This window comes from Schistocerca cancellata, unplaced genomic scaffold, assembly GCF_023864275.1.
Source record: "Schistocerca cancellata isolate TAMUIC-IGC-003103 unplaced genomic scaffold, iqSchCanc2.1 HiC_scaffold_591, whole genome shotgun sequence".
Taxonomy (NCBI): Eukaryota; Metazoa; Arthropoda; class Insecta; order Orthoptera; family Acrididae; genus Schistocerca; species Schistocerca cancellata.
This window is the reverse complement of record NW_026046603.1, coordinates 1-18,326: the sequence shown is the minus strand read 5'-3', so window position 1 is coordinate 18,326 and position 18,326 is coordinate 1. Positions and strand designations below refer to the sequence as shown.

Sequence of the window (18,326 nt, the reverse complement as noted above, 5' to 3'; positions counted from 1 at the left end):
CCTTCCTGGGCTATTGGTACCCTCATGTAGAGCTGCCGCTGGGCGCGCACTGCCTGCTGCTAAGGAGGTGATTGTTTTTGCTGATGTGACTTGCAATAACGACTGCGCGAAACGCCGCTATCTCGTTAGGGGTGCTACGGCAGACACCCTCTCGAGCACCCCGAAGACTTCTTGAGCCCTCGGCTGCGATGGGTTTCAGGCTGTCAAAAGAACTATGGTGTGTGCATGCGCGGACGAGAGAAAGGCTGAGGCGTATTCGAGTGCACAAGGATGGACTGAGCGTGTCCGTCGTTTCCGTAGTGTAGCGGTTATCACGTCTGCTTCACACGCAGAAGGTCCCCGGTTCGATCCCGGGCGGGAACAGTATTTTCCTGCCTATGTCGTATTGTACTCCAGTGAGCCTCGTCGTGTGTGGATCTGCTGCATGTCCCTTCGTTTTGCAAGTACCACATTTATTGAATTTTTTAGTTACGATGGCAACATCACTACAAGTTGTCTGTGAAGTAAGGTGCACATAAGCAGTTTCCGTGGTGTAGCGGTTATCACGTCTGCCTAACACGCAGAAGGTCCCCGGTTCGATCCCGGGCGGAAACACTTTTTCATCACTTTAAGCGAGACTTACTAACATGCATCTGCTACCATCTGTACCCGAAACCTTCGTAACCGCCTTCACGCGTCGGATCAGAGTGTCAATTGCTCACATCAAATAAGAAATTCATTTGATATTGGCGGCGAGCTTTTTGCGCTGACTCAGCCACTGACGTGCGATCAGTTTGCACAAAACGCTAGGGCTCGTCCGGGATTTGAACCCGGGACCTCCTGCACCCTAAGCAGGAATCATACCCCTAGACCAACGAGCCCTGTGGCACGGCGAATGCCAGTTACTCCAGTCCCTCGATGTCTTCCAGGGTGCTCTGGAAGTCTCGTGTAGGCTGGCGGGATGGAGGCGGCGCGAATTCCCGCGCTCGGCGGCCTTCCTGGGCTATTGGTACCCTCATGTAGAGCTGCCGCTGGGCGCGCACTGCCTGCTGCTAAGGAGGTGATTGTTTTTGCTGATGTGACTTGCAATAACGACTGCGCGAAACGCCGCTATCTCGTTAGGGGTGCTACGGCAGACACCCTCTCGAGCACCCCGAAGACTTCTTGAGCCCTCGGCTGCGATGGGTTTCAGGCTGTCAAAAGAACTATGGTGTGTGCATGCGCGGACGAGAGAAAGGCTGAGGCGTATTCGAGTGCACAAGGATGGACTGAGCGTGTCCGTCGTTTCCGTAGTGTAGCGGTTATCACGTCTGCTTCACACGCAGAAGGTCCCCGGTTCGATCCCGGGCGGGAACAGTATTTTCCTGCCTATGTCGTATTGTACTCCAGTGAGCCTCGTCGTGTGTGGATCTGCTGCATGTCCCTTCGTTTTGCAAGTACCACATTTATTGAATTTTTTAGTTACGATGGCAACATCACTACAAGTTGTCTGTGAAGTAGGGTGCACATAAGCAGTTTCCGTGGTGTAGCGGTTATCACGTCTGCCTAACACGCAGAAGGTCCCCGGTTCGATCCCGGGCGGAAACACTTTTTCATCACTTTAAGCGAGACTTACTAACATGCATCTGCTACCATCTGTACCCGAAACCTTCGTAACCGCCTTCACGCGTCGGATCAGAGTGTCAATTGCTCACATCAAATAAGAAATTCATTTGATATTGGCGGCGAGCTTTTTGCGCTGACTCAGCCACTGACGTGCGATCAGTTTGCACAAAACGCTAGGGCTCGTCCGGGATTTGAACCCGGGACCTCCTGCACCCTAAGCAGGAATCATACCCCTAGACCAACGAGCCCTGTGGCACGGCGAATGCCAGTTACTCCAGTCCCTCGATGTCTTCCAGGGTGCTCTGGAAGTCTCGTGTAGGCTGGCGGGATGGAGGCGGCGCGAATTCCCGCGCTCGGCGGCCTTCCTGGGCTATTGGTACCCTCATGTAGAGCTGCCGCTGGGCGCGCACTGCCTGCTGCTAAGGAGGTGATTGTTTTTGCTGATGTGACTTGCAATAACGACTGCGCGAAACGCCGCTATCTCGTTAGGGGTGCTACGGCAGACACCCTCTCGAGCACCCCGAAGACTTCTTGAGCCCTCGGCTGCGATGGGTTTCAGGCTGTCAAAAGAACTATGGTGTGTGCATGCGCGGACGAGAGAAAGGCTGAGGCGTATTCGAGTGCACAAGGATGGACTGAGCGTGTCCGTCGTTTCCGTAGTGTAGCGGTTATCACGTCTGCTTCACACGCAGAAGGTCCCCGGTTCGATCCCGGGCGGGAACAGTATTTTCCTGCCTATGTCGTATTGTACTCCAGTGAGCCTCGTCGTGTGTGGATCTGCTGCATGTCCCTTCGTTTTGCAAGTACCACATTTATTGAATTTTTTAGTTACGATGGCAACATCACTACAAGTTGTCTGTGAAGTAAGGTGCACATAAGCAGTTTCCGTGGTGTAGCGGTTATCACGTCTGCCTAACACGCAGAAGGTCCCCGGTTCGATCCCGGGCGGAAACACTTTTTCATCACTTTAAGCGAGACTTACTAACATGCATCTGCTACCATCTGTACCCGAAACCTTCGTAACCGCCTTCACGCGTCGGATCAGAGTGTCAATTGCTCACATCAAATAAGAAATTCATTTGATATTGGCGGCGAGCTTTTTGCGCTGACTCAGCCACTGACGTGCGATCAGTTTGCACAAAACGCTAGGGCTCGTCCGGGATTTGAACCCGGGACCTCCTGCACCCTAAGCAGGAATCATACCCCTAGACCAACGAGCCCTGTGGCACGGCGAATGCCAGTTACTCCAGTCCCTCGATGTCTTCCAGGGTGCTCTGGAAGTCTCGTGTAGGCTGGCGGGATGGAGGCGGCGCGAATTCCCGCGCTCGGCGGCCTTCCTGGGCTATTGGTACCCTCATGTAGAGCTGCCGCTGGGCGCGCACTGCCTGCTGCTAAGGAGGTGATTGTTTTTGCTGATGTGACTTGCAATAACGACTGCGCGAAACGCCGCTATCTCGTTAGGGGTGCTACGGCAGACACCCTCTCGAGCACCCCGAAGACTTCTTGAGCCCTCGGCTGCGATGGGTTTCAGGCTGTCAAAAGAACTATGGTGTGTGCATGCGCGGACGAGAGAAAGGCTGAGGCGTATTCGAGTGCACAAGGATGGACTGAGCGTGTCCGTCGTTTCCGTAGTGTAGCGGTTATCACGTCTGCTTCACACGCAGAAGGTCCCCGGTTCGATCCCGGGCGGGAACAGTATTTTCCTGCCTATGTCGTATTGTACTCCAGTGAGCCTCGTCGTGTGTGGATCTGCTGCATGTCCCTTCGTTTTGCAAGTACCACATTTATTGAATTTTTTAGTTACGATGGCAACATCACTACAAGTTGTCTGTGAAGTAAGGTGCACATAAGCAGTTTCCGTGGTGTAGCGGTTATCACGTCTGCCTAACACGCAGAAGGTCCCCGGTTCGATCCCGGGCGGAAACACTTTTTCATCACTTTAAGCGAGACTTACTAACATGCATCTGCTACCATCTGTACCCGAAACCTTCGTAACCGCCTTCACGCGTCGGATCAGAGTGTCAATTGCTCACATCAAATAAGAAATTCATTTGATATTGGCGGCGAGCTTTTTGCGCTGACTCAGCCACTGACGTGCGATCAGTTTGCACAAAACGCTAGGGCTCGTCCGGGATTTGAACCCGGGACCTCCTGCACCCTAAGCAGGAATCATACCCCTAGACCAACGAGCCCTGTGGCACGGCGAATGCCAGTTACTCCAGTCCCTCGATGTCTTCCAGGGTGCTCTGGAAGTCTCGTGTAGGCTGGCGGGATGGAGGCGGCGCGAATTCCCGCGCTCGGCGGCCTTCCTGGGCTATTGGTACCCTCATGTAGAGCTGCCGCTGGGCGCGCACTGCCTGCTGCTAAGGAGGTGATTGTTTTTGCTGATGTGACTTGCAATAACGACTGCGCGAAACGCCGCTATCTCGTTAGGGGTGCTACGGCAGACACCCTCTCGAGCACCCCGAAGACTTCTTGAGCCCTCGGCTGCGATGGGTTTCAGGCTGTCAAAGAACTATGGTGTGTGCATGCGCGGACGAGAGAAAGGCTGAGGCGTATTCGAGTGCACAAGGATGGACTGAGCGTGTCCGTCGTTTCCGTAGTGTAGCGGTTATCACGTCTGCTTCACACGCAGAAGGTCCCCGGTTCGATCCCGGGCGGGAACAGTATTTTCCTGCCTATGTCGTATTGTACTCCAGTGAGCCTCGTCGTGTGTGGATCTGCTGCATGTCCCTTCGTTTTGCAAGTACCACATTTATTGAATTTTTTAGTTACGATGGCAACATCACTACAAGTTGTCTGTGAAGTAAGGTGCACATAAGCAGTTTCCGTGGTGTAGCGGTTATCACGTCTGCCTAACACGCAGAAGGTCCCCGGTTCGATCCCGGGCGGAAACACTTTTTCATCACTTTAAGCGAGACTTACTAACATGCATCTGCTACCATCTGTACCCGAAACCTTCGTAACCGCCTTCACGCGTCGGATCAGAGTGTCAATTGCTCACATCAAATAAGAAATTCATTTGATATTGGCGGCGAGCTTTTTGCGCTGACTCAGCCACTGACGTGCGATCAGTTTGCACAAAACGCTAGGGCTCGTCCGGGATTTGAACCCGGGACCTCCTGCACCCTAAGCAGGAATCATACCCCTAGACCAACGAGCCCTGTGGCACGGCGAATGCCAGTTACTCCAGTCCCTCGATGTCTTCCAGGGTGCTCTGGAAGTCTCGTGTAGGCTGGCGGGATGGAGGCGGCGCGAATTCCCGCGCTCGGCGGCCTTCCTGGGCTATTGGTACCCTCATGTAGAGCTGCCGCTGGGCGCGCACTGCCTGCTGCTAAGGAGGTGATTGTTTTTGCTGATGTGACTTGCAATAACGACTGCGCGAAACGCCGCTATCTCGTTAGGGTGCTACGGCAGACACCCTCTCGAGCACCCGAAGACTTCTTGAGCCCTCGGCTGCGATGGGTTTCAGGCTGTCAAAAGAACTATGGTGTGTGCATGCGCGGACGAGAGAAAGGCTGAGGCGTATTCGAGTGCACAAGGATGGACTGAGCGTGTCCGTCGTTTCCGTAGTGTAGCGGTTATCACGTCTGCTTCACACGCAGAAGGTCCCCGGTTCGATCCCGGGCGGGAACAGTATTTTCCTGCCTATGTCGTATTGTACTCCAGTGAGCCTCGTCGTGTGTGGATCTGCTGCATGTCCCTTCGTTTTGCAAGTACCACATTTATTGAATTTTTTAGTTACGATGGCAACATCACTACAAGTTGTCTGTGAAGTAAGGTGCACATAAGCAGTTTCCGTGGTGTAGCGGTTATCACGTCTGCCTAACACGCAGAAGGTCCCCGGTTCGATCCCGGGCGGAAACACTTTTTCATCACTTTAGCGAGACTTACTAACATGCATCTGCTACCATCTGTACCCGAAACCTTCGTAACCGCCTTCACGCGTCGGATCAGAGTGTCAATTGCTCACATCAAATAAGAAATTCATTTGATATTGGCGGCGAGCTTTTTGCGCTGACTCAGCCACTGACGTGCGATCAGTTTGCACAAAACGCTAGGGCTCGTCCGGGATTTGAACCCGGGACCTCCTGCACCCTAAGCAGGAATCATACCCCTAGACCAACGAGCCCTGTGGCACGGCGAATGCCAGTTACTCCAGTCCCTCGATGTCTTCCAGGGTGCTCTGGAAGTCTCGTGTAGGCTGGCGGGATGGAGGCGGCGCGAATTCCCGCGCTCGGCGGCCTTCCTGGGCTATTGGTACCCTCATGTAGAGCTGCCGCTGGGCGCGCACTGCCTGCTGCTAAGGAGGTGATTGTTTTTGCTGATGTGACTTGCAATAACGACTGCGCGAAACGCCGCTATCTCGTTAGGGGTGCTACGGCAGACACCCTCTCGAGCACCCCGAAGACTTCTTGAGCCCTCGGCTGCGATGGGTTTTCAGGCTGTCAAAAGAACTATGGTGTGTGCATGCGCGGACGAGAGAAAGGCTGAGGCGTATTCGAGTGCACAAGGATGGACTGAGCGTGTCCGTCGTTTCCGTAGTGTAGCGGTTATCACGTCTGCTTCACACGCAGAAGGTCCCCGGTTCGATCCCGGGCGGGAACAGTATTTTCCTGCCTATGTCGTATTGTACTCCAGTGAGCCTCGTCGTGTGTGGATCTGCTGCATGTCCCTTCGTTTTGCAAGTACCACATTTATTGAATTTTTTAGTTACGATGGCAACATCACTACAAGTTGTCTGTGAAGTAGGGTGCACATAAGCAGTTTCCGTGGTGTAGCGGTTATCACGTCTGCCTAACACGCAGAAGGTCCCCGGTTCGATCCCGGGCGGAAACACTTTTTCATCACTTTAAGCGAGACTTACTAACATGCATCTGCTACCATCTGTACCCGAAACCTTCGTAACCGCCTTCACGCGTCGGATCAGAGTGTCAATTGCTCACATCAAATAAGAAATTCATTTGATATTGGCGGCGAGCTTTTGCGCTGACTCAGCCACTGACGTGCGATCAGTTTGCACAAAACGCTAGGGCTCGTCCGGGATTTGAACCCGGGACCTCCTGCACCCTAAGCAGGAATCATACCCCTAGACCAACGAGCCCTGTGGCACGGCGAATGCCAGTTACTCCAGTCCCTCGATGTCTTCCAGGGTGCTCTGGAAGTCTCGTGTAGGCTGGCGGGATGGAGGCGGCGCGAATTCCCCGCGCTCGGCGGCCTTCCTGGGCTATTGGTACCCTCATGTAGAGCTGCCGCTGGGCGCGCACTGCCTGCTGCTAAGGAGGTGATTGTTTTTGCTGATGTGACTTGCAATAACGACTGCGCGAAACGCCGCTATCTCGTTAGGGGTGCTACGGCAGGACACCCTCTCGAGCACCCGAAGACTTCTTGAGCCCTCGGCTGCGATGGGTTTCAGGCTGTCAAAAGAACTATGGTGTGTGCATGCGCGGACGAGAGAAAGGCTGAGGCGTATTCGAGTGCACAAGGATGGACTGAGCGTGTCCGTCGTTTCCGTAGTGTAGCGGTTATCACGTCTGCTTCACACGCAGAAGGTCCCCGGTTCGATCCCGGGCGGGAACAGTATTTTCCTGCCTATGTCGTATTGTACTCCAGTGAGCCTCGTCGTGTGTGGATCTGCTGCATGTCCCTTCGTTTTGCAAGTACCACATTTATTGAATTTTTTAGTTACGATGGCAACATCACTACAAGTTGTCTGTGAAGTAGGGTGCACATAAGCAGTTTCCGTGGTGTAGCGGTTATCACGTCTGCCTAACACGCAGAAGGTCCCCGGTTCGATCCCGGGCGGAAACACTTTTTCATCACTTTAAGCGAGACTTACTAACATGCATCTGCTACCATCTGTACCCGAAACCTTCGTAACCGCCTTCACGCGTCGGATCAGAGTGTCAATTGCTCACATCAAATAAGAAATTCATTTGATATTGGCGGCGAGCTTTTTGCGCTGACTCAGCCACTGACGTGCGATCAGTTTGCACAAAACGCTAGGGCTCGTCCGGGATTTGAACCGGGACCTCCTGCACCCTAAGCAGGAATCATACCCCTAGACCAACGAGCCCTGTGGCACGGCGAATGCCAGTTACTCCAGTCCCTCGATGTCTTCCAGGGTGCTCTGGAAGTCTCGTGTAGGCTGGCGGGATGGAGGCGGCGCGAATTCCCGCGCTCGGCGGCCTTCCTGGGCTATTGGTACCCTCATGTAGAGCTGCCGCTGGGCGCGCACTGCCTGCTGCTAAGGAGGTGATTGTTTTTGCTGATGTGACTTGCAATAACGACTGCGCGAAACGCCGCTATCTCGTTAGGGGTGCTACGGCAGACACCCTCTCGAGCACCCCGAAGACTTCTTGAGCCCTCGGCTGCGATGGGTTTCAGGCTGTCAAAAGAACTATGGTGTGTGCATGCGCGGACGAGAGAAAGGCTGAGGCGTATTCGAGTGCACAAGGATGGACTGAGCGTGTCCGTCGTTTCCGTAGTGTAGCGGTTATCACGTCTGCTTCACACGCAGAAGGTCCCCGGTTCGATCCCGGGCGGGAACAGTATTTTCCTGCCTATGTCGTATTGTACTCCAGTGAGCCTCGTCGTGTGTGGATCTGCTGCATGTCCCTTCGTTTTGCAAGTACCACATTTATTGAATTTTTTAGTTACGATGGCAACATCACTACAAGTTGTCTGTGAAGTAAGGTTGCACATAAGCAGTTTCCGTGGTGTAGCGGTTATCACGTCTGCCTAACACGCAGAAGGTCCCCGGTTCGATCCCGGGCGGAAACACTTTTTCATCACTTTAAGCGAGACTTACTAACATGCATCTGCTACCATCTGTACCCGAAACCTTCGTAACCGCCTTCACGCGTCGGATCAGAGTGTCAATTGCTCACATCAAATAAGAAATTCATTTGATATTGGCGGCGAGCTTTTTGCGCTGACTCAGCCACTGACGTGCGATCAGTTTGCACAAAACGCTAGGGCTCGTCCGGGATTTGAACCCGGGACCTCCTGCACCCTAAGCAGGAATCATACCCTAGACCAACGAGCCCTGTGGCACGGCGAATGCCAGTTACTCCAGTCCCTCGATGTCTTCCAGGGTGCTCTGGAAGTCTCGTGTAGGCTGGCGGGATGGAGGCGGCGCGAATTCCCGCGCTCGGCGGCCTTCCTGGGCTATTGGTACCCTCATGTAGAGCTGCCGCTGGGCGCGCACTGCCTGCTGCTAAGGAGGTGATTGTTTTTGCTGATGTGACTTGCAATAACGACTGCGCGAAACGCCGCTATCTCGTTAGGGGTGCTACGGCAGACACCCTCTCGAGCACCCCGAAGACTTCTTGAGCCCTCGGCTGCGATGGGTTTCAGGCTGTCAAAAGAACTATGGTGTGTGCATGCGCGGACGAGAGAAAGGCTGAGGCGTATTCGAGTGCACAAGGATGGACTGAGCGTGTCCGTCGTTTCCGTAGTGTAGCGGTTATCACGTCTGCTTCACACGCAGAAGGTCCCCGGTTCGATCCCGGGCGGGAACAGTATTTTCCTGCCTATGTCGTATTGTACTCCAGTGAGCCTCGTCGTGTGTGGATCTGCTGCATGTCCCTTCGTTTTGCAAGTACCACATTTATTGAATTTTTTAGTTACGATGGCAACATCACTACAAGTTGTCTGTGAAGTAGGGTGCACATAAGCAGTTTCCGTGGTGTAGCGGTTATCACGTCTGCCTAACACGCAGAAGGTCCCCGGTTCGATCCCGGGCGGAAACACTTTTTCATCACTTTAAGCGAGACTTACTAACATGCATCTGCTACCATCTGTACCCGAAACCTTCGTAACCGCCTTCACGCGTCGGATCAGAGTGTCAATTGCTCACATCAAATAAGAAATTCATTTGATATTGGCGGCGAGCTTTTTGCGCTGACTCAGCCACTGACGTGCGATCAGTTTGCACAAAACGCTAGGGCTCGTCCGGGATTTGAACCCGGGACCTCCTGCACCCTAAGCAGGAATCATACCCCTAGACCAACGAGCCCTGTGGCACGGCGAATGCCAGTTACTCCAGTCCCTCGATGTCTTCCAGGGTGCTCTGGAAGTCTCGTGTAGGCTGGCGGGATGGAGGCGGCGCGAATTCCCGCGCTCGGCGGCCTTCCTGGGCTATTGGTACCCTCATGTAGAGCTGCCGCTGGGCGCGCACTGCCTGCTGCTAAGGAGGTGATTGTTTTTGCTGATGTGACTTGCAATAACGACTGCGCGAAACGCCGCTATCTCGTTAGGGGTGCTACGGCAGACACCCTCTCGAGCACCCCGAAGACTTCTTGAGCCCTCGGCTGCGATGGGTTTCAGGCTGTCAAAAGAACTATGGTGTGTGCATGCGCGGACGAGAGAAAGGCTGAGGCGTATTCGAGTGCACAAGGATGGACTGAGCGTGTCCGTCGTTTCCGTAGTGTAGCGGTTATCACGTCTGCTTCACACGCAGAAGGTCCCCGGTTCGATCCCGGGCGGGAACAGTATTTTCCTGCCTATGTCGTATTGTACTCCAGTGAGCCTCGTCGTGTGTGGATCTGCTGCATGTCCCTTCGTTTTGCAAGTACCACATTTATTGAATTTTTTAGTTACGATGGCAACATCACTACAAGTTGTCTGTGAAGTAGGGTGCACATAAGCAGTTTCCGTGGTGTAGCGGTTATCACGTCTGCCTAACACGCAGAAGGTCCCCGGTTCGATCCCGGGCGGAAACACTTTTTCATCACTTTAAGCGAGACTTACTAACATGCATCTGCTACCATCTGTACCCGAAACCTTCGTAACCGCCTTCACGCGTCGGATCAGAGTGTCAATTGCTCACATCAAATAAGAAATTCATTTGATATTGGCGGCGAGCTTTTTGCGCTGACTCAGCCACTGACGTGCGATCAGTTTGCACAAAACGCTAGGGCTCGTCCGGGATTTGAACCCGGGACCTCCTGCACCCTAAGCAGGAATCATACCCCTAGACCAACGAGCCCTGTGGCACGGCGAATGCCAGTTACTCCAGTCCCTCGATGTCTTCCAGGGTGCTCTGGAAGTCTCGTGTAGGCTGGCGGGATGGAGGCGGCGCGAATTCCCGCGCTCGGCGGCCTTCCTGGGCTATTGGTACCCTCATGTAGAGCTGCCGCTGGGCGCGCACTGCCTGCTGCTAAGGAGGTGATTGTTTTTGCTGATGTGACTTGCAATAACGACTGCGCGAAACGCCGCTATCTCGTTAGGGTGCTACGGCAGACACCCTCTCGAGCACCCCGAAGACTTCTTGAGCCCTCGGCTGCGATGGGTTTCAGGCTGTCAAAAGAACTATGGTGTGTGCATGCGCGGACGAGAGAAAGGCTGAGGCGTATTCGAGTGCACAAGGATGGACTGAGCGTGTCCGTCGTTTCCGTAGTGTAGCGGTTATCACGTCTGCTTCACACGCAGAAGGTCCCCGGTTCGATCCCGGGCGGGAACAGTATTTTCCTGCCTATGTCGTATTGTACTCCAGTGAGCCTCGTCGTGTGTGGATCTGCTGCATGTCCCTTCGTTTTGCAAGTACCACATTTATTGAATTTTTTAGTTACGATGGCAACATCACTACAAGTTTTCTGTGAAGTAGGTGCACATAAGCAGTTTCCGTGGTGTAGCGGTTATCACGTCTGCCTAACACGCAGAAGGTCCCCGGTTCGATCCCGGGCGGAAACACTTTTTCATCACTTTAAGCGAGACTTACTAACATGCACCTGCTACCATCTGTACCCGAAACCTTCGTAACCGCCTTCACGCGTCGGATCAGAGTGTCAATTGCTCACATCAAATAAGAAATTCATTTGATATTGGCGGCGAGCTTTTTGCGCTGACTCAGCCACTGACGTGCGATCAGTTTGCACAAAACGCTAGGGCTCGTCCGGGATTTGAACCCGGGACCTCCTGCACCCTAAGCAGGAATCATACCCCTAGACCAACGAGCCCTGTGGCACGGCGAATGCCAGTTACTCCAGTCCCTCGATGTCTTCCAGGGTGCTCTGGAAGTCTCGTGTAGGCTGGCGGGATGGAGGCGGCGCGAATTCCGCGCTCGGCGGCCTTCCTGGGCTATTGGTACCCTCATGTAGAGCTGCCGCTGGGCGCGCACTGCCTGCTGCTAAGGAGGTGATTGTTTTTGCTGATGTGACTTGCAATAACGACTGCGCGAAACGCCGCTATCTCGTTAGGGGTGCTACGGCAGACACCCTCTCGAGCACCCCGAGACTTCTTGAGCCCTCGGCTGCGATGGGTTTCAGGCTGTCAAAAGAACTATGGTGTGTGCATGCGCGGACGAGAGAAAGGCTGAGGCGTATTCGAGTGCACAAGGATGGACTGAGCGTGTCCGTCGTTTCCGTAGTGTAGCGGTTATCACGTCTGCTTCACACGCAGAAGGTCCCCGGTTCGATCCCGGGCGGGAACAGTATTTTCCTGCCTATGTCGTATTGTACTCCAGTGAGCCTCGTCGTGTGTGGATCTGCTGCATGTCCCTTCGTTTTGCAAGTACCACATTTATTGAATTTTTTAGTTACGATGGCAACATCACTACAAGTTGTCTGTGAAGTAGGGTGCACATAAGCAGTTTCCGTGGTGTAGCGGTTATCACGTCTGCCTAACACGCAGAAGGTCCCCGGTTCGATCCGGGCGGAAACACTTTTTCATCACTTTAAGCGAGACTTACTAACATGCATCTGCTACCATCTGTACCCGAAACCTTCGTAACCGCCTTCACGCGTCGGATCAGAGTGTCAATTGCTCACATCAAATAAGAAATTCATTTGATATTGGCGGCGAGCTTTTTGCGCTGACTCAGCCACTGACGTGCGATCAGTTTGCACAAAACGCTAGGGCTCGTCCGGGATTTGAACCCGGGACCTCCTGCACCCCTAAGCAGGAATCATACCCCTAGACCAACGAGCCCTGTGGCACGGCGAATGCCAGTTACTCCAGTCCCTCGATGTCTTCCAGGGTGCTCTGGAAGTCTCGTGTAGGCTGGCGGGATGGAGGCGGCGCGAATTCCCGCGCTCGGCGGCCTTCCTGGGCTATTGGTACCCTCATGTAGAGCTGCCGCTGGGCGCGCACTGCCTGCTGCTAAGGAGGTGATTGTTTTTGCTGATGTGACTTGCAATAACGACTGCGCGAAACGCCGCTATCTCGTTAGGGGTGCTACGGCAGACACCCTCTCGAGCACCCCGAAGACTTCTTGAGCCCTCGGCTGCGATGGGTTTCAGGCTGTCAAAAGAACTATGGTGTGTGCATGCGCGGACGAGAGAAAGGCTGAGGCGTATTCGAGTGCACAAGGATGGACTGAGCGTGTCCGTCGTTTCCGTAGTGTAGCGGTTATCACGTCTGCTTCACACGCAGAAGGTCCCCGGTTCGATCCGGGCGGGAACAGTATTTTCCTGCCTATGTCGTATTGTACTCCAGTGAGCCTCGTCGTGTGTGGATCTGCTGCATGTCCCTTCGTTTTGCAAGTACCACATTTATTGAATTTTTTAGTTACGATGGCAACATCACTACAAGTTGTCTGTGAAGTAAGGTGCACATAAGCAGTTTCCGTGGTGTAGCGGTTATCACGTCTGCCTAACACGCAGAAGGTCCCCGGTTCGATCCCGGGCGGAAACACTTTTTCATCACTTTAAGCGAGACTTACTAACATGCATCTGCTACCATCTGTACCCGAAACCTTCGTAACCGCCTTCACGCGTCGGATCAGAGTGTCAATTGCTCACATCAAATAAGAAATTCATTTGATATTGGCGGCGAGCTTTTTGCGCTGACTCAGCCACTGACGTGCGATCAGTTTGCACAAAACGCTAGGGCATCGTCCGGGATTTGAACCCGGGACCTCCTGCACCCTAAGCAGGAATCATACCCCTAGACCAACGAGCCCTGTGGCACGGCGAATGCCAGTTACTCCAGTCCCTCGATGTCTTCCAGGGTGCTCTGGAAGTCTCGTGTAGGCTGGCGGGATGGAGGCGGCGCGAATTCCCGCGCTCGGCGGCCTTCCTGGGCTATTGGTACCCTCATGTAGAGCTGCCGCTGGGCGCGCACTGCCTGCTGCTAAGGAGGTGATTGTTTTTGCTGATGTGACTTGCAATAACGACTGCGCGAAACGCCGCTATCTCGTTAGGGGTGCTACGGCAGACACCCTCTCGAGCACCCGAAGACTTCTTGAGCCCTCGGCTGCGATGGGGTTTCAGGCTGTCAAAAGAACTATGGTGTGTGCATGCGCGGACGAGAGAAAGGCTGAGGCGTATTCGAGTGCACAAGGATGGACTGAGCGTGTCCGTCGTTTCCGTAGTGTAGCGGTTATCACGTCTGCTTCACACGCAGAAGGTCCCCGGTTCGATCCCGGGCGGGAACAGTATTTTCCTGCCTATGTCGTATTGTACTCCAGTGAGCCTCGTCGTGTGTGGATCTGCTGCATGTCCCTTCGTTTTGCAAGTACCACATTTATTGAATTTTTTAGTTACGATGGCAACATCACTACAAGTTGTCTGTGAAGTAGGGTGCACATAAGCAGTTTCCGTGGTGTAGCGGTTATCACGTCTGCCTAACACGCAGAAGGTCCCCGGTTCGATCCCGGCGGAAACACTTTTTCATCACTTTAAGCGAGACTTACTAACATGCATCTGCTACCATCTGTACCCGAAACCTTCGTAACCGCCTTCACGCGTCGGATCAGAGTGTCAATTGCTCACATCAAATAAGAAATTCATTTGATATTGGCGGCGAGCTTTTTGCGCTGACTCAGCACTGACGTGCGATCAGTTTGCACAAAACGCTAGGGCTCGTCCGGATTTGAACCCGGACCTCCTGCACCCTAAGCAGGAATCATACCCCTAGACCAACGAGCCCTGTGGCACGGCGAATGCCAGTTACTCCAGTCCCTCGATGTCTTCCAGGGTGCTCTGGAAGTCTCGTGTAGGCTGGCGGGATGGAGGCGGCGCGAATTCCCCGCGCTCGGCGGCCTTCCTGGGCTATTGGTACCCTCATGTAGAGCTGCCGCTGGGCGCGCACTGCCTGCTGCTAAGGAGGTGATTGTTTTTGCTGATGTGACTTGCAATAACGACTGCGCGAAACGCCGCTATCTCGTTAGGGGTGCTACGGCAGACACCCTCTCGAGCACCCCGAAGACTTCTTGAGCCCTCGGCTGCGATGGGTTTCAGGCTGTCAAAAGAACTATGGTGTGTGCATGCGCGGACGAGAGAAAGGCTGAGGCGTATTCGAGTGCACAAGGATGGACTGAGCGTGTCGTCGTTTCCGTAGTGTAGCGGTTATCACGTCTGCTTCACACGCAGAAGGTCCCCGGTTCGATCCCGGCGGGAACAGTAATTTTCCTGCCTATGTCGTATTGTACTCCAGTGAGCCTCGTCGTGTGTGGATCTGCTGCATGTCCCTTCGTTTTGCAAGTACCACATTTATTGAATTTTTTAGTTACGATGGCAACATCACTACAAGTTGTCTGTGAAGTAGGGTGCACATAAGCAGTTTCCGTGGTGTAGCGGTTATCACGTCTGCCTAACACGCAGAAGGTCCCCGGTTCGATCCCGGGCGGAAACACTTTTTCATCACTTTAAGCGAGACTTACTAACATGCATCTGCTACCATCTGTACCCGAAACCTCGTAACCGCCTTCACGCGTCGGATCAGAGTGTCAATTGCTCACATCAAATAAGAAATTCATTTGATATTGGCGGCGAGCTTTTTGCGCTGACTCAGCCACTGACGTGCGATCAGTTTGCACAAAACGCTAGGGCTCGTCCGGATTTGAACCCGGGACCTCCTGCACCCTAAGCAGGAATCATACCCCTAGACCAACGAGCCCTGTGGCACGGCGAATGCCAGTTACTCCAGTCCCTCGATGTCTTCCAGGGTGCTCTGGAAGTCTCGTGTAGGCTGGCGGGATGGAGGCGGCGCGAATTCCCGCGCTCGGCGGCCTTCCTGGGCTATTGGTACCCTCATGTAGAGCTGCCGCTGGGCGCGCACTGCCTGCTGCTAAGGAGGTGATTGTTTTTGCTGATGTGACTTGCAATAACGACTGCGCGAAACGCCGCTATCTCGTTAGGGGTGCTACGGCAGACACCCTCTCGAGCACCCCGAAGACTTCTTGAGCCCTCGGCTGCGATGGGTTTCAGGCTGTCAAAAGAACTATGGTGTGTGCATGCGCGGACGAGAGAAAGGCTGAGGCGTATTCGAGTGCACAAGGATGGACTGAGCGTGTCCGTCGTTTCCGTAGTGTAGCGGTTATCACGTCTGCTTCACACGCAGAAGGTCCCCGGTTCGATCCCGGGCGGGAACAGTATTTTCCTGCCTATGTCGTATTGTACTCCAGTGAGCCTCGTCGTGTGTGGATCTGCTGCATGTCCCTTCGTTTTGCAAGTACCACATTTATTGAATTTTTTAGTTACGATGGCAACATCACTACAAGTTGTCTGTGAAGTAAGGTGCACATAAGCAGTTTCCGTGGTGTAGCGGTTATCACGTCTGCCTAACACGCAGAAGGTCCCCGGTTCGATCCCGGGCGGAAACACTTTTTCATCACTTTAAGCGAGACTTACTAACATGCACCTGCTACCATCTGTACCCGAAACCTTCGTAACCGCCTTCACGCGTCGGATCAGAGTGTCAATTGCTCACATCAAATAAGAAATTCATTTGATATTGGCGGCGAGCTTTTGCGCTGACTCAGCCACTGACGTGCGATCAGTTTGCACAAAACGCTAGGGCTCGTCCGGGATTTGAACCCGGGACCTCCTGCACCCTAAGCAGGAATCATACCCCTAGACCAACGAGCCCTGTGGCACGGCGAATGCCAGTTACTCCAGTCCCTCGATGTCTTCCAGGGTGCTCTGGAAGTCTCGTGTAGGCTGGCGGGATGAGGCGGCGCGAATTCCCGCGCTCGGCGGCCTTCCTGGGCTATTGGTACCCTCATGTAGAGCTGCCGCTGGGCGCGCACTGCCTGCTGCTAAGGAGGTGATTGTTTTTGCTGATGTGACTTGCAATAACGACTGCGCGAAACGCCGCTATCTCGTTAGGGGTGCTACGGCAGACACCCTCTCGAGCACCCCGAAGACTTCTTGAGCCCTCGGCTGCGATGGGTTTCAGGCTGTCAAAAGAACTATGGTGTGTGGCATGCGCGGACGAGAGAAAGGCTGAGGCGTATTCGAGTGCACAAGGATGGACTGAGCGTGTCCGTCGTTTCCGTAGTGTAGCGGTTATCACGTCTGGCTTCACACGCAGAAGGTCCCCGGTTCGATCCCGGGCGGGAACAGTATTTTCCTGCCTATGTCGTATTGTACTCCAGTGAGCCTCGTCGTGTGTGGATCTGCTGATGTCCCTTCGTTTTGCAAGTACCACATTTATTGAATTTTTTAGTTACGATGGCAACATCACTACAAGTTGTCTGTGAAGTAGGGTGCACATAAGCAGTTTCCGTGGTGTAGCGGTTATCACGTCTGCCTAACACGCAGAAGTCCCGGTTCGATCCCGGGCGGAAACACTTTTTCATCACTTTAAGCGAGACTTACTAACATGCATCTGCTACCATCTGTACCCGAAACCTTCGTAACCGCCTTCACGCGTCGGATCAGAGTGTCAATTGCTCACATCAAATAAGAAATTCATTTGATATTGGCGGCGAGCTTTTTGCGCTGACTCAGCCACTGACGTGCGATCAGTTTGCACAAAACGCTAGGGCTCGTCCGGGATTTGAACCCGGGACCTCCTGCACCCTAAGCAGGAATCATACCCCTAGACCAACGAGCCCTGTGGCACGGCGAATGCCAGTTACTCCAGTCCCTCGATGTCTTCCAGGGTGCTCTGGAAGTCTCGTGTAGGCTGGCGGGATGGAGGCGGCGCGAATCCTCCCGCGCTCGGCGGCCTTCCTGGGCTATTGGTACCCTCATGTAGAGCTGCCGCTGGGCGCGCACTGCCTGCTGCTAAGGAGTGATTGTTTTTTGCTGATGTGACTTGCAATAACGACTGCGCGAAACGCCGCTATCTCGTTAGGGGTGCTACGGCAGACACCCTCTCGAGCACCCCGAAGACTTCTTGAGCCCTCGGCTGCGATGGGTTTCAGGCTGTCAAAAGAACTATGGTGTGTGCATGCGCGGACGAGAGAAAGGCTGAGGCGTATTCGAGTGCACAAGGATGGACTGAGCGTGTCCGTCGTTTCCGTAGTGTAGCGGTTATCACGTCTGCTTCACACGCAGAAGGTCCCCGGTTCGATCCCGGGCGGGAACAGTATTTTCCTGCCTATGTCGTATTGTACTCCAGTGAGCCTCGTCGTGTGTGGATCTGCTGCATGTCCCTTCGTTTTGCAAGTACCACATTTATTGAATTTTTTAGTTACGATGGCAACATCACTACAAGTTGTCTGTGAAGTAAGGTGCACATAAGCAGTTTCCGTGGTGTAGCGGTTATCACGTCTGCCTAACACGCAGAAGGTCCCCGTTCGATCCCGGGCGGAAACACTTTTCATCACTTTAAGCGAGACTTACTAACATGCACCTGCTACCATCTGTACCCGAAACCTTCGTAACCGCCTTCACGCGTCGGATCAGAGTGTCAATTGCTCACATCAAATAAGAAATTTCATTTGATATTGGCGGCGAGCTTTTTGCGCTGACTCAGCCACTGACGTGCGATCAGTTTGCACAAAACGCTAGGGCTCGTCCGGGATTTGAACCCGGGACCTCCTGCACCCTAAGCAGGAATCATACCCC

General features: G+C 53.8%; 54 non-coding genes across 54 annotated transcripts; 38 read left to right on the top strand and 16 right to left on the bottom strand.

The window, feature by feature from the left end:
* The first annotated feature begins 290 nt into the window (after positions 1–290).
* Trnav-cac (transfer RNA valine (anticodon CAC)) lies at positions 291–363 on the top strand. Its single transcript has one exon. It is a non-coding gene; the product is annotated as a tRNA-Val (tRNA).
* A 158-nt stretch (positions 364–521) lies between these two features.
* Positions 522–594, top strand: Trnav-aac (transfer RNA valine (anticodon AAC)). Its single transcript has one exon. It is a non-coding gene; the product is annotated as a tRNA-Val (tRNA).
* Positions 595–788: 194 nt separating this feature from the next.
* Positions 789–860, bottom strand: Trnap-agg (transfer RNA proline (anticodon AGG)). The gene has a single exon. It is a non-coding gene; the product is annotated as a tRNA-Pro (tRNA).
* Positions 861–1,262: 402 nt separating this feature from the next.
* Positions 1,263–1,335, top strand: Trnav-cac (transfer RNA valine (anticodon CAC)). Its single transcript has one exon. It is a non-coding gene; the product is annotated as a tRNA-Val (tRNA).
* A 158-nt stretch (positions 1,336–1,493) lies between these two features.
* Positions 1,494–1,566, top strand: Trnav-aac (transfer RNA valine (anticodon AAC)). The gene has a single exon. It is a non-coding gene; the product is annotated as a tRNA-Val (tRNA).
* A 194-nt stretch (positions 1,567–1,760) lies between these two features.
* On the bottom strand, positions 1,761–1,832 carry Trnap-agg (transfer RNA proline (anticodon AGG)). The gene has a single exon. It is a non-coding gene; the product is annotated as a tRNA-Pro (tRNA).
* Positions 1,833–2,234: 402 nt separating this feature from the next.
* Positions 2,235–2,307, top strand: Trnav-cac (transfer RNA valine (anticodon CAC)). Its single transcript has one exon. It is a non-coding gene; the product is annotated as a tRNA-Val (tRNA).
* A 158-nt stretch (positions 2,308–2,465) lies between these two features.
* Trnav-aac (transfer RNA valine (anticodon AAC)) lies at positions 2,466–2,538 on the top strand. Its single transcript has one exon. It is a non-coding gene; the product is annotated as a tRNA-Val (tRNA).
* A 194-nt stretch (positions 2,539–2,732) lies between these two features.
* Trnap-agg (transfer RNA proline (anticodon AGG)) lies at positions 2,733–2,804 on the bottom strand. Its single transcript has one exon. It is a non-coding gene; the product is annotated as a tRNA-Pro (tRNA).
* Positions 2,805–3,206: 402 nt separating this feature from the next.
* Positions 3,207–3,279, top strand: Trnav-cac (transfer RNA valine (anticodon CAC)). The gene has a single exon. It is a non-coding gene; the product is annotated as a tRNA-Val (tRNA).
* Positions 3,280–3,437: 158 nt separating this feature from the next.
* Trnav-aac (transfer RNA valine (anticodon AAC)) lies at positions 3,438–3,510 on the top strand. Its single transcript has one exon. It is a non-coding gene; the product is annotated as a tRNA-Val (tRNA).
* A 194-nt stretch (positions 3,511–3,704) lies between these two features.
* On the bottom strand, positions 3,705–3,776 carry Trnap-agg (transfer RNA proline (anticodon AGG)). The gene has a single exon. It is a non-coding gene; the product is annotated as a tRNA-Pro (tRNA).
* Positions 3,777–4,177: 401 nt separating this feature from the next.
* On the top strand, positions 4,178–4,250 carry Trnav-cac (transfer RNA valine (anticodon CAC)). Its single transcript has one exon. It is a non-coding gene; the product is annotated as a tRNA-Val (tRNA).
* A 158-nt stretch (positions 4,251–4,408) lies between these two features.
* Positions 4,409–4,481, top strand: Trnav-aac (transfer RNA valine (anticodon AAC)). Its single transcript has one exon. It is a non-coding gene; the product is annotated as a tRNA-Val (tRNA).
* Positions 4,482–4,675: 194 nt separating this feature from the next.
* Positions 4,676–4,747, bottom strand: Trnap-agg (transfer RNA proline (anticodon AGG)). The gene has a single exon. It is a non-coding gene; the product is annotated as a tRNA-Pro (tRNA).
* A 400-nt stretch (positions 4,748–5,147) lies between these two features.
* Trnav-cac (transfer RNA valine (anticodon CAC)) lies at positions 5,148–5,220 on the top strand. The gene has a single exon. It is a non-coding gene; the product is annotated as a tRNA-Val (tRNA).
* Positions 5,221–5,378: 158 nt separating this feature from the next.
* Trnav-aac (transfer RNA valine (anticodon AAC)) lies at positions 5,379–5,451 on the top strand. The gene has a single exon. It is a non-coding gene; the product is annotated as a tRNA-Val (tRNA).
* Positions 5,452–5,644: 193 nt separating this feature from the next.
* On the bottom strand, positions 5,645–5,716 carry Trnap-agg (transfer RNA proline (anticodon AGG)). The gene has a single exon. It is a non-coding gene; the product is annotated as a tRNA-Pro (tRNA).
* Positions 5,717–6,119: 403 nt separating this feature from the next.
* Trnav-cac (transfer RNA valine (anticodon CAC)) lies at positions 6,120–6,192 on the top strand. Its single transcript has one exon. It is a non-coding gene; the product is annotated as a tRNA-Val (tRNA).
* A 158-nt stretch (positions 6,193–6,350) lies between these two features.
* Positions 6,351–6,423, top strand: Trnav-aac (transfer RNA valine (anticodon AAC)). The gene has a single exon. It is a non-coding gene; the product is annotated as a tRNA-Val (tRNA).
* Positions 6,424–6,616: 193 nt separating this feature from the next.
* Trnap-agg (transfer RNA proline (anticodon AGG)) lies at positions 6,617–6,688 on the bottom strand. Its single transcript has one exon. It is a non-coding gene; the product is annotated as a tRNA-Pro (tRNA).
* A 403-nt stretch (positions 6,689–7,091) lies between these two features.
* On the top strand, positions 7,092–7,164 carry Trnav-cac (transfer RNA valine (anticodon CAC)). The gene has a single exon. It is a non-coding gene; the product is annotated as a tRNA-Val (tRNA).
* A 158-nt stretch (positions 7,165–7,322) lies between these two features.
* Trnav-aac (transfer RNA valine (anticodon AAC)) lies at positions 7,323–7,395 on the top strand. Its single transcript has one exon. It is a non-coding gene; the product is annotated as a tRNA-Val (tRNA).
* Positions 7,396–7,589: 194 nt separating this feature from the next.
* Positions 7,590–7,660, bottom strand: Trnap-agg (transfer RNA proline (anticodon AGG)). Its single transcript has one exon. It is a non-coding gene; the product is annotated as a tRNA-Pro (tRNA).
* A 402-nt stretch (positions 7,661–8,062) lies between these two features.
* Positions 8,063–8,135, top strand: Trnav-cac (transfer RNA valine (anticodon CAC)). The gene has a single exon. It is a non-coding gene; the product is annotated as a tRNA-Val (tRNA).
* A 159-nt stretch (positions 8,136–8,294) lies between these two features.
* Positions 8,295–8,367, top strand: Trnav-aac (transfer RNA valine (anticodon AAC)). Its single transcript has one exon. It is a non-coding gene; the product is annotated as a tRNA-Val (tRNA).
* Positions 8,368–8,561: 194 nt separating this feature from the next.
* Trnap-agg (transfer RNA proline (anticodon AGG)) lies at positions 8,562–8,632 on the bottom strand. Its single transcript has one exon. It is a non-coding gene; the product is annotated as a tRNA-Pro (tRNA).
* A 402-nt stretch (positions 8,633–9,034) lies between these two features.
* Positions 9,035–9,107, top strand: Trnav-cac (transfer RNA valine (anticodon CAC)). The gene has a single exon. It is a non-coding gene; the product is annotated as a tRNA-Val (tRNA).
* A 158-nt stretch (positions 9,108–9,265) lies between these two features.
* On the top strand, positions 9,266–9,338 carry Trnav-aac (transfer RNA valine (anticodon AAC)). Its single transcript has one exon. It is a non-coding gene; the product is annotated as a tRNA-Val (tRNA).
* Positions 9,339–9,532: 194 nt separating this feature from the next.
* Positions 9,533–9,604, bottom strand: Trnap-agg (transfer RNA proline (anticodon AGG)). The gene has a single exon. It is a non-coding gene; the product is annotated as a tRNA-Pro (tRNA).
* Positions 9,605–10,006: 402 nt separating this feature from the next.
* Positions 10,007–10,079, top strand: Trnav-cac (transfer RNA valine (anticodon CAC)). Its single transcript has one exon. It is a non-coding gene; the product is annotated as a tRNA-Val (tRNA).
* Positions 10,080–10,237: 158 nt separating this feature from the next.
* On the top strand, positions 10,238–10,310 carry Trnav-aac (transfer RNA valine (anticodon AAC)). The gene has a single exon. It is a non-coding gene; the product is annotated as a tRNA-Val (tRNA).
* Positions 10,311–10,504: 194 nt separating this feature from the next.
* On the bottom strand, positions 10,505–10,576 carry Trnap-agg (transfer RNA proline (anticodon AGG)). Its single transcript has one exon. It is a non-coding gene; the product is annotated as a tRNA-Pro (tRNA).
* Positions 10,577–10,977: 401 nt separating this feature from the next.
* On the top strand, positions 10,978–11,050 carry Trnav-cac (transfer RNA valine (anticodon CAC)). Its single transcript has one exon. It is a non-coding gene; the product is annotated as a tRNA-Val (tRNA).
* A 157-nt stretch (positions 11,051–11,207) lies between these two features.
* On the top strand, positions 11,208–11,280 carry Trnav-aac (transfer RNA valine (anticodon AAC)). The gene has a single exon. It is a non-coding gene; the product is annotated as a tRNA-Val (tRNA).
* A 194-nt stretch (positions 11,281–11,474) lies between these two features.
* Positions 11,475–11,546, bottom strand: Trnap-agg (transfer RNA proline (anticodon AGG)). Its single transcript has one exon. It is a non-coding gene; the product is annotated as a tRNA-Pro (tRNA).
* A 400-nt stretch (positions 11,547–11,946) lies between these two features.
* Positions 11,947–12,019, top strand: Trnav-cac (transfer RNA valine (anticodon CAC)). The gene has a single exon. It is a non-coding gene; the product is annotated as a tRNA-Val (tRNA).
* Positions 12,020–12,177: 158 nt separating this feature from the next.
* Positions 12,178–12,249, top strand: Trnav-aac (transfer RNA valine (anticodon AAC)). The gene has a single exon. It is a non-coding gene; the product is annotated as a tRNA-Val (tRNA).
* A 194-nt stretch (positions 12,250–12,443) lies between these two features.
* On the bottom strand, positions 12,444–12,516 carry Trnap-agg (transfer RNA proline (anticodon AGG)). Its single transcript has one exon. It is a non-coding gene; the product is annotated as a tRNA-Pro (tRNA).
* A 402-nt stretch (positions 12,517–12,918) lies between these two features.
* On the top strand, positions 12,919–12,990 carry Trnav-cac (transfer RNA valine (anticodon CAC)). Its single transcript has one exon. It is a non-coding gene; the product is annotated as a tRNA-Val (tRNA).
* Positions 12,991–13,148: 158 nt separating this feature from the next.
* On the top strand, positions 13,149–13,221 carry Trnav-aac (transfer RNA valine (anticodon AAC)). The gene has a single exon. It is a non-coding gene; the product is annotated as a tRNA-Val (tRNA).
* A 194-nt stretch (positions 13,222–13,415) lies between these two features.
* Positions 13,416–13,488, bottom strand: Trnap-agg (transfer RNA proline (anticodon AGG)). The gene has a single exon. It is a non-coding gene; the product is annotated as a tRNA-Pro (tRNA).
* A 402-nt stretch (positions 13,489–13,890) lies between these two features.
* Positions 13,891–13,963, top strand: Trnav-cac (transfer RNA valine (anticodon CAC)). The gene has a single exon. It is a non-coding gene; the product is annotated as a tRNA-Val (tRNA).
* Positions 13,964–14,121: 158 nt separating this feature from the next.
* On the top strand, positions 14,122–14,193 carry Trnav-aac (transfer RNA valine (anticodon AAC)). Its single transcript has one exon. It is a non-coding gene; the product is annotated as a tRNA-Val (tRNA).
* A 665-nt stretch (positions 14,194–14,858) lies between these two features.
* Positions 14,859–14,930, top strand: Trnav-cac (transfer RNA valine (anticodon CAC)). Its single transcript has one exon. It is a non-coding gene; the product is annotated as a tRNA-Val (tRNA).
* A 159-nt stretch (positions 14,931–15,089) lies between these two features.
* On the top strand, positions 15,090–15,162 carry Trnav-aac (transfer RNA valine (anticodon AAC)). Its single transcript has one exon. It is a non-coding gene; the product is annotated as a tRNA-Val (tRNA).
* Positions 15,163–15,828: 666 nt separating this feature from the next.
* Trnav-cac (transfer RNA valine (anticodon CAC)) lies at positions 15,829–15,901 on the top strand. The gene has a single exon. It is a non-coding gene; the product is annotated as a tRNA-Val (tRNA).
* A 158-nt stretch (positions 15,902–16,059) lies between these two features.
* On the top strand, positions 16,060–16,132 carry Trnav-aac (transfer RNA valine (anticodon AAC)). The gene has a single exon. It is a non-coding gene; the product is annotated as a tRNA-Val (tRNA).
* Positions 16,133–16,325: 193 nt separating this feature from the next.
* Trnap-agg (transfer RNA proline (anticodon AGG)) lies at positions 16,326–16,397 on the bottom strand. The gene has a single exon. It is a non-coding gene; the product is annotated as a tRNA-Pro (tRNA).
* A 402-nt stretch (positions 16,398–16,799) lies between these two features.
* Trnav-cac (transfer RNA valine (anticodon CAC)) lies at positions 16,800–16,873 on the top strand. The gene has a single exon. It is a non-coding gene; the product is annotated as a tRNA-Val (tRNA).
* Positions 16,874–17,030: 157 nt separating this feature from the next.
* On the top strand, positions 17,031–17,101 carry Trnav-aac (transfer RNA valine (anticodon AAC)). Its single transcript has one exon. It is a non-coding gene; the product is annotated as a tRNA-Val (tRNA).
* A 194-nt stretch (positions 17,102–17,295) lies between these two features.
* Trnap-agg (transfer RNA proline (anticodon AGG)) lies at positions 17,296–17,367 on the bottom strand. Its single transcript has one exon. It is a non-coding gene; the product is annotated as a tRNA-Pro (tRNA).
* A 404-nt stretch (positions 17,368–17,771) lies between these two features.
* On the top strand, positions 17,772–17,844 carry Trnav-cac (transfer RNA valine (anticodon CAC)). The gene has a single exon. It is a non-coding gene; the product is annotated as a tRNA-Val (tRNA).
* A 158-nt stretch (positions 17,845–18,002) lies between these two features.
* Positions 18,003–18,074, top strand: Trnav-aac (transfer RNA valine (anticodon AAC)). The gene has a single exon. It is a non-coding gene; the product is annotated as a tRNA-Val (tRNA).
* The last annotated feature ends 252 nt before the right edge of the window (positions 18,075–18,326 follow it).